This window comes from Parasteatoda tepidariorum, chromosome 5, assembly GCF_043381705.1.
Source record: "Parasteatoda tepidariorum isolate YZ-2023 chromosome 5, CAS_Ptep_4.0, whole genome shotgun sequence".
NCBI lineage: Eukaryota > Metazoa > Arthropoda > Arachnida > Araneae > Theridiidae > Parasteatoda > Parasteatoda tepidariorum.
In genome coordinates, this window is record NC_092208.1 from 78,859,766 (window position 1) to 78,872,925 (window position 13,160).

Genomic DNA, 13,160 nt, shown 5'->3' on the forward strand with positions numbered 1-13,160 from the left:
AGTATAAGTTATTTTACATTTAATATTGAAAAAAAAAGATATTCATTACAAATTGGTCATTGACAACTTTATAAATCTAATTACTCATATATTACGCTTATTGTTAACAGATGATTGAAAATTTAACTGCGATAGTAAAAACATTTTTTGTTAATTCGAAAAATGCTATTTTGACGTTTATAATTATTGAGGTTCATAACATTATTATGACGGTATATAATTATTATATACCGTCAAAATACCCTTCGTTTAACAGATGCTACAAAAAAAAAGGTTCTATTGTATGGATATTTGTAATAATTACTTTTATTTTATTTCGTAGCCGTCGTTGAACAGCCGACCCAATTTTGAGTTTATGACTACCAGTGTTCGACGTCATTGCCTTGTAACTTTGAACCCAATCTAGAAGACAAGGGAACTCCTGGATCAAGTATTGGGAGAAATTTGCCTTCGTGGAGGATTTTTTGATGGAACTAATCCGCATTTACGTTACACGGAAAGGAAAACCACGAAAACATTTCACGGTTACGCCGACCTGAGAGGAATACAACCTATGATCCGTCTACCACTGTTTCCCCTGACAACCACTGAGGATATTTTAAGTCAGCAGCAGCACTGTGGTCGGGGCGAGCTGGGAGCAGTATTCATATCAACCAGCCACAGCTGGGTTTCGAACCTGGGACACCTCCCAATGAGGCTATCCCCTGAGCCACCACGGCTTCCTTGTAAAATAACTCGTCGATATAAAATCATATGATTTTTATGCTGTTTTGCAAAATGTTACAATACCTGCTACAATAAGGGTTAAATGTTACAATACGGGTTATCGAACCTCGCAGGACGATAAATACAAATTTTACCGGGTACCCGGAACCGTGTAAAAGATTTAATTTTTCCTGGGCACCAGGACCCGGAAAAACTTTAGAACTTGGTGCATCTCGAGTAATAAATCATTTAAAAGCATTTTGTACTCAATCAAGAAAGTTTTTGGTTCAAAATACGTCTAAATCCTCAGAATTTCCGAATCCGGCTCAGATTTGCAGTCAAATCAGAAAAATATTTAAAAAATATGAGCCATCAGAAAAAGAAGGAAAAAAAGTCTACGTCTTGGGGTTGTTAGAGCGCCAGCCTCTGTAATCTGTATGTACATCTCACAATAATGGAAGAGACACTTTCAGGACATTTTATTCAAATTTTTCAAGAAATACTCGAGAGCTTTTCAAGCTTATGTGCAAAAATAAACCGAACGTGGTAACCCCTGGCGTCTTCTGCGATTAGCTTTATTCGATTAACCATCCATTCATTAAAAATTGATCCGAAAATCTTGTTTAATTTTATATTGAATATTCTTACAGTTAGAGTAAGAAAACGTAGGGCAAAAATTTTTTTTTTGTCTTGAGCGAATAATATAATGTAAGCTAGATTTACGAAATTTTATGCAGTTGCTGTATAGGGTATTCGAAAACGCTCTTTTTCATTCTTAACTTACAGCCGGTCCCTCAATCCTCTGATAGTTAAACATCTCTTGAGTTATAACATAATTCTGCAAGTATTTCAGGACAAAATCTGACTTGATGTCAAAAACTGAAAGAGTGCCTTCTACTATTGTAGGATACAGTATCTCATCTATCTTATATAAGCCTTAATACTAAATCAGAAAATTTCAAGTCCTGGCTATTGAAACATAATTATCTGCTCCATTTTCATTGGAAACTTAATTTACTGATTGTTTTTAACCTAAACTAGCTCGGAAATATTACAGACTTTTAATAAATTCTACTAGTTCCAGCTTTAAAAAAGACAGTGGGCGCTGAGACTCCTGATCCAAATATAAATGTTTACATTATTTTTATAGAACCAAGGTTCAATACCCAGTGGCGGCTTGAAGCCCACCCAGCTTCAGATCGATGGGTACCAGCTTGTTTGGAAAGTAAAGGCGGCATTTGCGCAGTACTGACCACATTGCTAAAATTGGTGGGCTTTAACTTCCGTAACCCTTCTGGTCAACAAAGGGCGAATATTATTCTTATGGACAGAACAGGAAAAAAATATAATATATTTATATTTTTTTCCCTTGAAAGAATTTTAAGCGTGCGATAATTTTTATTTAAACTAAATCTCAATCATTATAATCATTCTTAACTTACGAGACTTATAACAACAACAAATTTTTTGTTAAGGACTAAAATTTATAATCCTACGTCAGTAATTTCATATTCAGTATCAGTAACTGCAGAGCAATCCAGAATTCCAAAAAGCGTTGGGGAAATAAACAATTGCTGTATTCTGAGAAATTTGCTCCTTTTGACCGCAAAATTGATTATCATTATTTCCTCATACCTGTGTACAAATGATNAAAGAAATATAAGAGTTTTTATTTAAACTAAATCTCAATCATTACAATCATTCTTAACTTACGAGACTGATAATAACAAAGTTTTTGTTAAGGACTAAAATGTAAAATCCCACGACAGTAATTTCATATTCAGTATCAGTATTTTTATATTCAGTATCAGTAATTGCAGAGCAATCCAGAATTCCAAAAAGCGTTGAGGGGAAATAAACAATTGCTGTATTCTGAGAAATTTGCTCCTTTTGACCGCAAAATTGATTATCATTATTTCCTCATACCTGTGTACAAATGATTTAAATGCGAGGAAAAATATCAGTTGCATTATACTGATTACTTAATAAATGATATCTCGAAAGGCATTTTTTCGCAACCAAAGTTGTATTTTTAAAATTTCTAAATGATTTCACATTCTATTTTCATATGTGATAACCCTTGATAACACACATTATCTCTTTCAAAAAGTTGCATAAAATTCCATGACTAACTTTAAATTTATCGTGCATACGCATACTTTTGAATAGAAGTCATTACAAAATAAAAAACAAAATTTAAAAAAAAAGTAAACAATAACTTATTTCCAAACCCAATGTTCAATGGACACCAATAGATTCATTATATTTAATTTTTTTTTTATAAAATCTTGATTAAAATTTTTAAAAGGAATGGTTTTTCTTAGAAATATTTGACAAATGGGTACTTGCACTTCAAGAAGATCACGCGCCAGCTGATCGTTTTTAAGCAAAATGGCATTTTAAGCTAAGTTTCTCCACTTAAGTTAGAATGTTAATTAAAGTTATGTTAATTAAATACCGAGCCGTATCGCACAAACGTCTTTTACTTACCTTAGATTGTTAATTTGTTTATGCTTTCTCTTATTACCTTGACATATTTTCGTTTTGTGACCTGGCAACTACGATGCATAATTAGTTTGTTTATGTTCTACATGGCTTCGTGCCTGTCTTTGTGTTAAGAAATATATAGTGAAAGAATTGAAATCTTTGTGTAAGAATAAAGAATGTGTCACTTAAGAGAATTGATACTTGACGGGCTTGGCTTAGTCGAAATAGAATGGAGGGAACAGTTGTTAACGTAAACGAATTCCCTCATTTCAACAACCAATCAGGATCGAGATACCCACACTACGTAATTTGCAGGTGTCCCATTCCAACTTCCCCTTGCTGCACAAAATTTGCCTTTTCGTAACGTCTTTGGACTGCAAATTTTTTAAAAAAAGGAAGAAAAAAAAACAAACGTGAAAAAATTGTTTGCCTATAATCGTTCGGGGCTTATATAAATTTAACCATTTACTATTAAACCTACACGAACCGTGATGACATAGTTAAGGTACTGAACTGGTATTGTAAAGCTATGCGTTCTATCCGTGATGCAGGCCTGAGAAGTAAAAGCGGTCTGCGCGCAATGCCATCGTCACATTATGTATCTCAAAATTGTGGGACCCAAACTACCATGTCACAAAAAGATGTTGTGGGAATATTATATTATAATTTATAAATAACACAAGTAAAAGGTAAGGTTGACTTAACAAATAATTTTGAAACTAAAAATATCAAATAACCAGGCCTGTGGAGTTAAATTTTAAAAAAAATTTGCAAGATTCGGAAAAATTGGCTTGCCTCCGGCTAGTGAAAAAAGAGGTACTGAAGATCAGCGATTACCTATTTTTTCTGGCTATACAACCATAAATGATCGATCTTCTTTTGGCGGAAACCCACTACTTAAGGAATAAATTTCATAAGCAATTGTGAATATATTTATTGATTGAAATTTTATTAATTATAATGAAAATGTTTAAGAAAGGTATGATATATGAAATTTTCTCATCTTATCGTTTTATCAACATTAATCTTAAAGCTGGGTTGTTGTCTTTTTTGTCAGAATGTTGAATATACAGGTCTGGAGCTGTACTTAGTCTAGTTTATAATTTCATTTTAGTAAATGCATAAACTGACGATGAATGAGTTGAAATATGGTTTTAGTTGAAATAAAAACGGAAAATGGCAAAAGATATAAACGGATAAACATACTTCATTATTTTTATTTGACGGGATATACTTATGCAATTTTTCATAAATGCATATCCTTTTCGTTATTCATTCAAACTATTGTTATTACAGAATACATTTTTTAATTTTACATTTCTCTCTTCACAAACATTTTAATTAAATAATTTCATAAAAATAACGGAAATGTAAAATAAATAATCGAAAATCGTAGCTGATTAAAAATGTCCCACTTCTCGGAAACCTTGAGTTCTGAGTATCATTTGGGCACTGCTGCTGTGATTAAAGAAAAAAAAAACTTTGATCTCGTATTGAATTTAATTAACATTGAATTTGTTTAAAAACATTTATTTAAATTAGCATTTATTTAAATCATAACTTATCACAAACTTAATCACATTTGAGCGTTTTTGAGTCGATGTTTAAGAAAAGTATTTTTATAACACTTTAGTTAAGACACAAGATGGCAGAAAGTATTCTATGGGGAAAAAATGATAAGTTCTGGATTAGGAAAATAGATATAATCAAAGTAATAAAGTTATAATGGCGTTATTTTTTAATGTCAAACGTAACTATAACAGTACTTGACGAGTATGCAGAAATAAAATCTTTATTCTCCAGTGATTTCTTATCAGAGCTATGATACATGTTGAGCAAGCCTAACAAGAATTTTCTTGGGAGTACTTTTTCTTGATAACAGCATTTGGACTGCGAGATAAGATGATTGATACTAAACTGCACAGTTTTTGGCAATCCAGGCTAAATTTTAAAAATTAAGTTTCATTCCAAATACAAATGAAAAATTATTTTTACAATTATAATCTTTTTCCAAAATTAATTTTGAAATTACTAAATTTTTTCTCTAAATTTATACCTTACCTTAGAAAAACTTATTCGAATAAAATAAATTTCTTTATCACTTAAAAAGAACAGAACAAAATAGTTTTTTTTTTCTTTTACCAATGTGAATGTTGTTTGAATATAAATAAATAAACCAAATGTTGTTTCTTTTTCCTTTTTTTTTAAAACCAAAAAAGGGGCAAACAATGTGAATGGTTGTAATTAGAAATGTGAAGAACTCAGGAAATTTGTAATAAGTAGCTTAGGGGAAATTGAGAAAATTAAAAACTTTTCAAATTTAATTATTTATATAGTTACAACTTTCAGTTTTATATTATTAATTATATTAAAAGAAAAAAAATGAAACTTCGGCTAATCTGGCATTTGAACCCTATAAAAGTTTAGTTTTATAATACGAAAAATATTCATTAGGTCTATTTTAGAATTTTATAACGATCAACGAAAGACTTTATTTCACTATTATGAATTTTTTTGTTCATATTGAAATTATACACATTAATACGGATGATTTAGAGAAAAAAAATAAAATATTTCAAATAAAACTATTTGCATAAATCTTACACAAGATTAAAGTTTTGAGTAGAGTTTAATATAAAATTGAATATAAAAAGATTATAATTTGATTAAAATTTCACATTTAGAATATTAAAATATTGTGAAAGAATTAAAGAACATTAGAATACTGATTTTACCCATGAAACATTTCTTAAACAATGAAATACTACATTAAAGCTTTTGAACTCAGTGACAAAACTAGGGAAGTTTGAAAACCAGTTAAATTTCCAATGTATAGTAAGCTTTTAAAATTCTCCCCTCCAAAAATTCCAATTTATTTCAGCCTTTGAAATGCTACATTGCTCACAGATTTTTATCACTTGGATTTAATATAAATAAAATCGCTAGTTTTCATTTTAAAAGTTTTCAATTGTATAACTAATTATTCTCTTGTGTAAAATTTAATACAACTTAAACCTATTGATAATTTTCCTACATAATATAAAATCTGCGTCTAGGTTTACAGATTTTTTGGAAGAAGGGAAGCTTTTTACAAATTTAGTTTGCTCAATGGCAGTAGAGTACTTTTCTTACCATGTATTCTATTTCAGTAGCATCAAAACTGCTCTTCGCAACTTACAATAAATTAATAAAATAAATTTCACTTTTTTCTTATGCAACAACTAAGTAATAAAACCTCCATTTCTTAGCTTATTTGATTGATTTCTGAGGTAAAAAATTACATGAATAGGAAATGAAATTAATTTTGAAAAAAGCTTTTGAAAAAGAAATATAAGATTATGAAATTCATAGCTAGGGCAGATCCTTGCTGTATCTTTTTGAGGAAGGTATTGCATCTCAAATGTTGCTCATGAGAAATTCAAATTTTTACTTATTCTCATCGACACAAGAGCCCAGGGTGGGACCTGGCCTTCACTTGAACATTTTCACATGCCATTCTTCTTGTAGCCAGATCTTGCCAGTTCAATACCTCTACTGTTTTAAAATCTGTGTCAATGGAGTTAAGCCATCGTAAACTTTTTATCAAATAATAGAAGTAAAAAGCGTTGCTTACTTCACTCTCTGGGAGTTTTTTTTTTTCTTTTTAATTATTATTATTGCTTTCTGCACATGACTTAGCCTTTAGTACACTCAAAAATTATGAACTAAAAAGGTAGATAAGTAATATTTTTACATAAAGTCCAAGACTCAATTATTTAAATAAAATGTAATTTATATTATAGTATTATTTGAAGAATTTGATTGTTTTCTTTTTAAGTTTCAATTTTATCCATTTCATAAAGTTTTATAAAGTTATCCATTTTTTTATAAAGTTACCTATCCATTTTATTATGTTTTAAGAAGAAGTATTTTTTGTTGCGGTAAATATCCATTCTAACTAGGCAATTTTACACATTTCATTTATATTTTGTTTCTGAATATGTGCCTCGTGAACTTTTTATAAAAAGATAAAAATAATAAATTATAACTAACTAAACTAATAAACTTGTATGTTTTCTTATAAATTGAACAATAATTCATTTTACCAGATAGTTAATATTACAATGTGATATTTAAATAGTATTATTATATGCATATTTGAAAGAATCTTATTTCTGAAGATTTTTTAGGTAATACTATTTAAAATTTTACTCAAGTATTTATTTCAGTTATTTTTAACATAAGTATATTTTAACATTTATAAAATGTCTTCGATCCTATTTATTACTTTACATTAAAATTACATGCTTTATGTCAGAAAAGTTAAATATTCTAAAAAAGTTACTAGTCATCTTATAAAAACTGATTTTAATTAAAAAATAAATTCTGCTTTAAATCAAAAATACTGTTTAAATGGGGGGAAAAAATGATTTTTTTTTAAATATAACTTTTTGAAACTTTGAAAAACACAACAAAATGAGATGATAAACTGGATTTATCTTTCTTTTGCCCAAATTCAGTACAATATCCTAAAAATTATCCTACAGGTATTTATCATAATTTTTTGCTGCATTCACTTTAGATTCAGCTCACAAATTCAGCATATATAATTGATTCAGTTAAATAAACTCTCAAATGTTATAAACAATTTCAATTGAATTGTTTCCTTTGTTATGATTTGTGAACCATTAACTGAAGTTAAAATTTAAAATACATTTGCGATTTCTTTTCACTATGCTGGTGGTTCAAAACTAAGATCTAAAAAATGTGTAATACATAAAGTAAATGTGACAGAAAAAAAATGGCTAATGAAAAATAGTTGCACATAAAATGACTAGCCATTCCTTTCATAAATGCTTTGCTAGTGCATGAAACTATTATAGATTCTAAAGACTACAACGATGTTCTTTGTAACGAAAGTATAAGTACTTGTAAATTATCTACCTAAATTTAATATCAAATAAAGAATAAATAAAAATAAAAAATACTTAATAATGTCAACTTGCCCATAGAAATTTTATTTAAGATCTAACTAGTCTTTAAATTGTTCAAATTTTTACAATTGACAATTTGAATCTTCAAATAAATTTTTATTTAAGGAGAAATTTTTAAATGTTACATATAAAATGTATTTAAAATTAAGTTAAATGTAGAGTTTAAAAGTAACCATAGCAATATTATATACTCTATGTTAGCAGATAAAACAATGTTCAAAATTATGTCTGAAACAAAAAAAAATAATAAATAAATAAAGATTACAAGGGTGCAATGTCATCATGGAATCTGCGTTTACAAATAACAGTGTAACAAATATGTGTTCATAAATAACAGTGTAACAAATATGTATTTACAAATAACAGTGTGTAAAATTGTGTTACAAATATCAACCTCTCCTAGTGTTTATTATGAGTTAAGTCATGTGTTTTTATTTTTTACTACAATATAAGTTTCTAGTGTTGTGTTCCAAGTTTTTTTTTTGTTGTTTTTTTTGTTAAGTACAGGTATCTATGTTTCTAACAAAGCAATTTATGTTTAGCTGCAATAGGTAGACAACATAACTGCCTTAATTCCTTTATATTTCATTGCATTCTATTCTTTTCATACTTAGAGCGACAGTAATCATTATAAAAACATAATTTAAATCATAAACTACTCACATTTCTCAGTAACATTTTAAATATAAAACAGCAATAATGTATCAAGCTTAAAAAAAAAATAAAAAAAAAAAAAAAAGAGGAATAAANAATAAAACCTTTTATTTTATCTTAGATACATTAACTACAACTAAATTCAAGTATAACTATTTTGGAAATCCTTGAATGGATATGACTAACAAAAATAATTTCTAATGTTTCATGATGCAATTAATTATTTTATTATAAACAAGCCTTGCAGAACCGGCACACTAGAATATATATAATGAAAAAAAATTTTAAAATTTTTCAATAACATAAAAAAAAAATATTAGAACTGACATCATTCGTTATGTTTAACAGCAGTACTTAATTTCACACATTTTTCTTTAACAGATTGAAAAGATTAAACCAAATAAGACATAAGTCTCAAATCGTGAAGACTCAAATAACGTAAAAACAAGCAATAACAAAGAGTTTTCTGAAACTCGTCAACAATTATAAAATGCAATAAAACACAAATAGTACTTAACGTGTTTTAAAAATGTATATTATATTCCCTCGTGTACTTAAATGCTACATTTGCTTATTAAAAAAACAATGTCAACTCAAAATAGTTGTACTTACCACTTGTTGAATTGTAAATATTTCCTTTTTTATGTGCTTAAGAGCGTTCTTGCAATTTAAAAAATTATTATTTACCTAAATTTATTACTTTCATAAACAGTGAAGCACGAGTAACACAGACAAAGTAGCGCATGCGTTGTTTAAACTTCGGCACACCCGCGCTGTTTACCATGTAAGGATTACTGAGATAGCAAAGACTCAAAATTAGCATCTATGTATCACATACGTATTAAAATACGTACAGTTTGGCATTTTTCCACAATTTTTTGAAATTCTGTCCAAAAGAAAGATGCAAAGGTCCGAATAATTAGAAGTTCCACTCTGATAAGAAAGTCAGCTTTTGTTTACCATTTTTCTTTTTTCCTAGTATGACCTCATACATATAAAAAAAAAATGACAGGTATTCCTGATATTCAATAAGTGAGTCCACATGCAAACTTTTATATTGATTGTTATAATAGTTTTGGTGAAATATCAATTTAATTTAAGAATTCTTAAATTAAATTGTGTAATAAATATCTATAAATGTGTATAACGAAGGTTTTATAATAATTGCTAAATATAGTTTTGTTTTCGAATTAGTACTTTATTAACAGACGACACATAGTAGTCAGTTAACTGGCATACTTTTGCTTAATATTTTTTTTCAATTACAAAAGCAATTTTAAATGTATATTGAATCAAAATTAAATTCAGAGAAATATTTTAAAAATTAAAAAACAAGCAAGTAAAGAAAGGGGATTTTCGGCGCATCTGTATCAAACTGTTGTGTCAAAATACACGCAATCCCATTTGTTTATTTTTAAAATATGACTTTAGTAAGCAATAAAAATTTAAATTTTAAGGGGTTAAAATTGATATATTTTTTTAAGGGGCAAAGTTAGCCTTTCAGAGAGGAATACTATGATCTTAGACATATTTCAGGGCCGTTTTTGCTGTATGTGGTTCACGCAACACTGATTGCCATCATCAAAGAATGAGAATCTAATTGGTGAAAATTATATTCCCGCGAAAGATTCGCCAATCAGGTTCTCCTTTTCTGGACTGCTATCGCTTATGCGTGAATCGTATGCAGTAAGAGTAGCCCTTAGCATTACACTAATGTTGCATTGATTGGTTATTGGCAAACGTTGCATAATCAGGTGCAACACTACCAAATATTTGAAGGGAGAGTGGGTGGTCATAGTTATCACATGGCCTCCGTACTTAGCTCCCAAACCATGCGTTGATTTTTTAGCCCCTAAAATCATAGAGAACCTTCAATTCATTAGGCATGATTGAAGAAATCAAGCAACAGAGGTCACGATGGAAAAACATTATTTCCTTCACATCTATTAGGGTCTGTGGCGTAACTACCACTATAATTATTTAATGCAAATTCACTATAAAAGACATGTTAACTTGATTCTATCTTGAGGTACCTTTGGATAGATGAAGGTTGATTTACCTAGTTTATAAATGTATACCCTTCATTGTTGACCTCCGGACGTGATAAGAACTTGTCAATATTGATGGATGATCCACATTAAACAGTTGATTTGCTTAAAAATATACTGCTCCAAGGAAGAAAAAAAATCGGTGAAGTAAATAAAGTCTTCTGGTCAATAAAAACAAAAAATATATAATGAGCAAAATTCCCGAATGATAACTTCCCGAATGACTTGCACCCCTTGAATTGGTTTTGTTATGCGGCCCCTTAAGTTTAATGCAAAAATAACATATTTAGTATAATTTTTATTTAAAAAAATAGTTTATGTAAAGAAAATGGACCCGCGGTCACTCAGAGGAATGAGCGTTTGCTTCCTAATGATGTGACCAGGTTTGAAACCCAGTAATGTAACGCAAATGCATGTTAGTTCTATCAAAAAGTTCTCAAAGAAAACTAATTTGCCCCAATGTCTGATCCAGGAGCTCCCTTGTCTTCCGTGTTGGGTCCAAACTTACAAGGCAACAGAGTTGAACATAGTCGTAAACTCAGAATTGGGTAGGCTGCTCAACGCTGGTTACAAAATAAAAAGTTGTTGATAAAATATTTTTCAAACCTTAATATAAAAGCTTATCTTTACCAGTTTGTAATTTTTAAACCATCATTAAATAGTACCTAATTTTATAAGCACTCAAGATAATGAACATTTAACTAACTGTATAATAAATTTAGCTATCATGTGTGATTAATCTTAAATTTAATTAATATTAGCATAATTTAATTAATTGAAAACAGGGGGTGCGTAGCCACTATTTTTCACAAAAAATAAGCACCTTTTAAGCATTAAAAAATATTTTTAAGCCCAATAAAAAAATTTTATATATAGGATAAACAAAACTTAAAATTTTCTGCTTATTGCAAAAAGTTTTTCATACATACATTAACAAAATGCAAATTAATTATCTAAGACTTTTACATGATCATGATAAAATAACTAGTTTCTGAAAAAGAATTTTTCTTAATTATTGAGTGGCTCATTCTATTTTTTAAATTGATTATTACTTTACTTACGTAAAAAAAAAATCCAAATTTATAATTAATTTAACTAATATTTAAAAAGGTTATTGAGTGCATTTTTTAGATAAAAGTTACTTATAAAAGCATATTCAACAAAATATTAACAAGATTAATTGTGAGCCCAACTCAAAAATCCTGAAAATTTCTTGAATAAAATCATTAATGGCATATTTCAAAAAATGAATGTCTTTATAAATTTAAATTATTGATATTTTCACAACATGAAATTCTAAATAAATTACATGCAGCATAATTTAAATTAATAATTATGTATAAAAGTTTACTTATATCTCTAATCACATTGTTTATTCTACCAGAAAAAATAATTACAAATGAAAAAGATGCCAAGTATAAATTCTAGTTCTAATATTTTTACATAAAATAAATAAGAATTTTTATACATAAATGTAATCGATGATTTCTTGAAATTTCTGGACCTTGGATTTCCGGATCGCGTTTAATCTGAATTTTTTCTGGAGCACAATCATCTCCGTTAATAATACTGATCATACCTAATTTATAAAGATATGTAAAGAATTAAGCAAACTGAGAAAGCTCTAATGCATTCATATTACAAATGTAAATTTGTGAATGGTCCCTAATCAATATTTATTAAAATTGTTACAGTATTTCTTTAATGAAAAGTCAAACGATTTCGAAATGTAAATACAATGAGCATTGAAGCTAACATTTTAGTCAGAAGTAAAGTATGGTCTCTACGCTCATAATATCTGAGATAATAAAATTTTCTTATTTAAATTGTTTCCCTAAATATTTTGTTAAAATCAAATCATTAAGAAATGAATTAAAGTTTTTTAGAATGACAAATCTGAAAAACATAAAATTTTTCGCTATATTTAAAATAGTGAAAGCCCCTCAATTCATACTTATATAAAATCCTGCCTCCAGAAATTATTCAGTTTTTCTTATGAAACAACTTAAGAGTACTGAACTTTTAAAAGCAATAATACAAAATAATAAGTAAAAAAAATTAAAATTTATTAAGTACATACTATAAAATTTTTCTTTATACAATTAGTGGAGGGTTCTTCAAGTAAAAAATCTTCCGATTAAAAATCTCAATTAATTCTTATCTTTATAAAATGGAATAAATAAAAGACAAGGATACTGTGAGGAAATATAGATTTGTGATTCTTTAGTGCTCTTTGAGCCCTCATAATATGTTAATAATGAATAATTCTCAAGTCAAGTGCAAGGATTATGGT

The 13,160-nt window shown here is 28.3% G+C and overlaps 1 protein-coding gene across 1 annotated transcript in view; it reads right to left on the reverse strand.

Annotated features, from left to right (window-relative positions):
* LOC107456548 (coronin-6) overlaps positions 1 to 9,838 on the reverse strand; it is a 38,565-nt gene extending 28,727 nt beyond the window's left edge. The window contains exon 1 of the mRNA XM_043047311.2: positions 9,432 to 9,838. The gene's annotated coding sequence lies outside the window, so the exon portion shown is untranslated. The remainder of the gene's footprint in view (positions 1 to 9,431) is intronic.
* Positions 9,839 to 13,160: the final 3,322 nt, after the last annotated feature.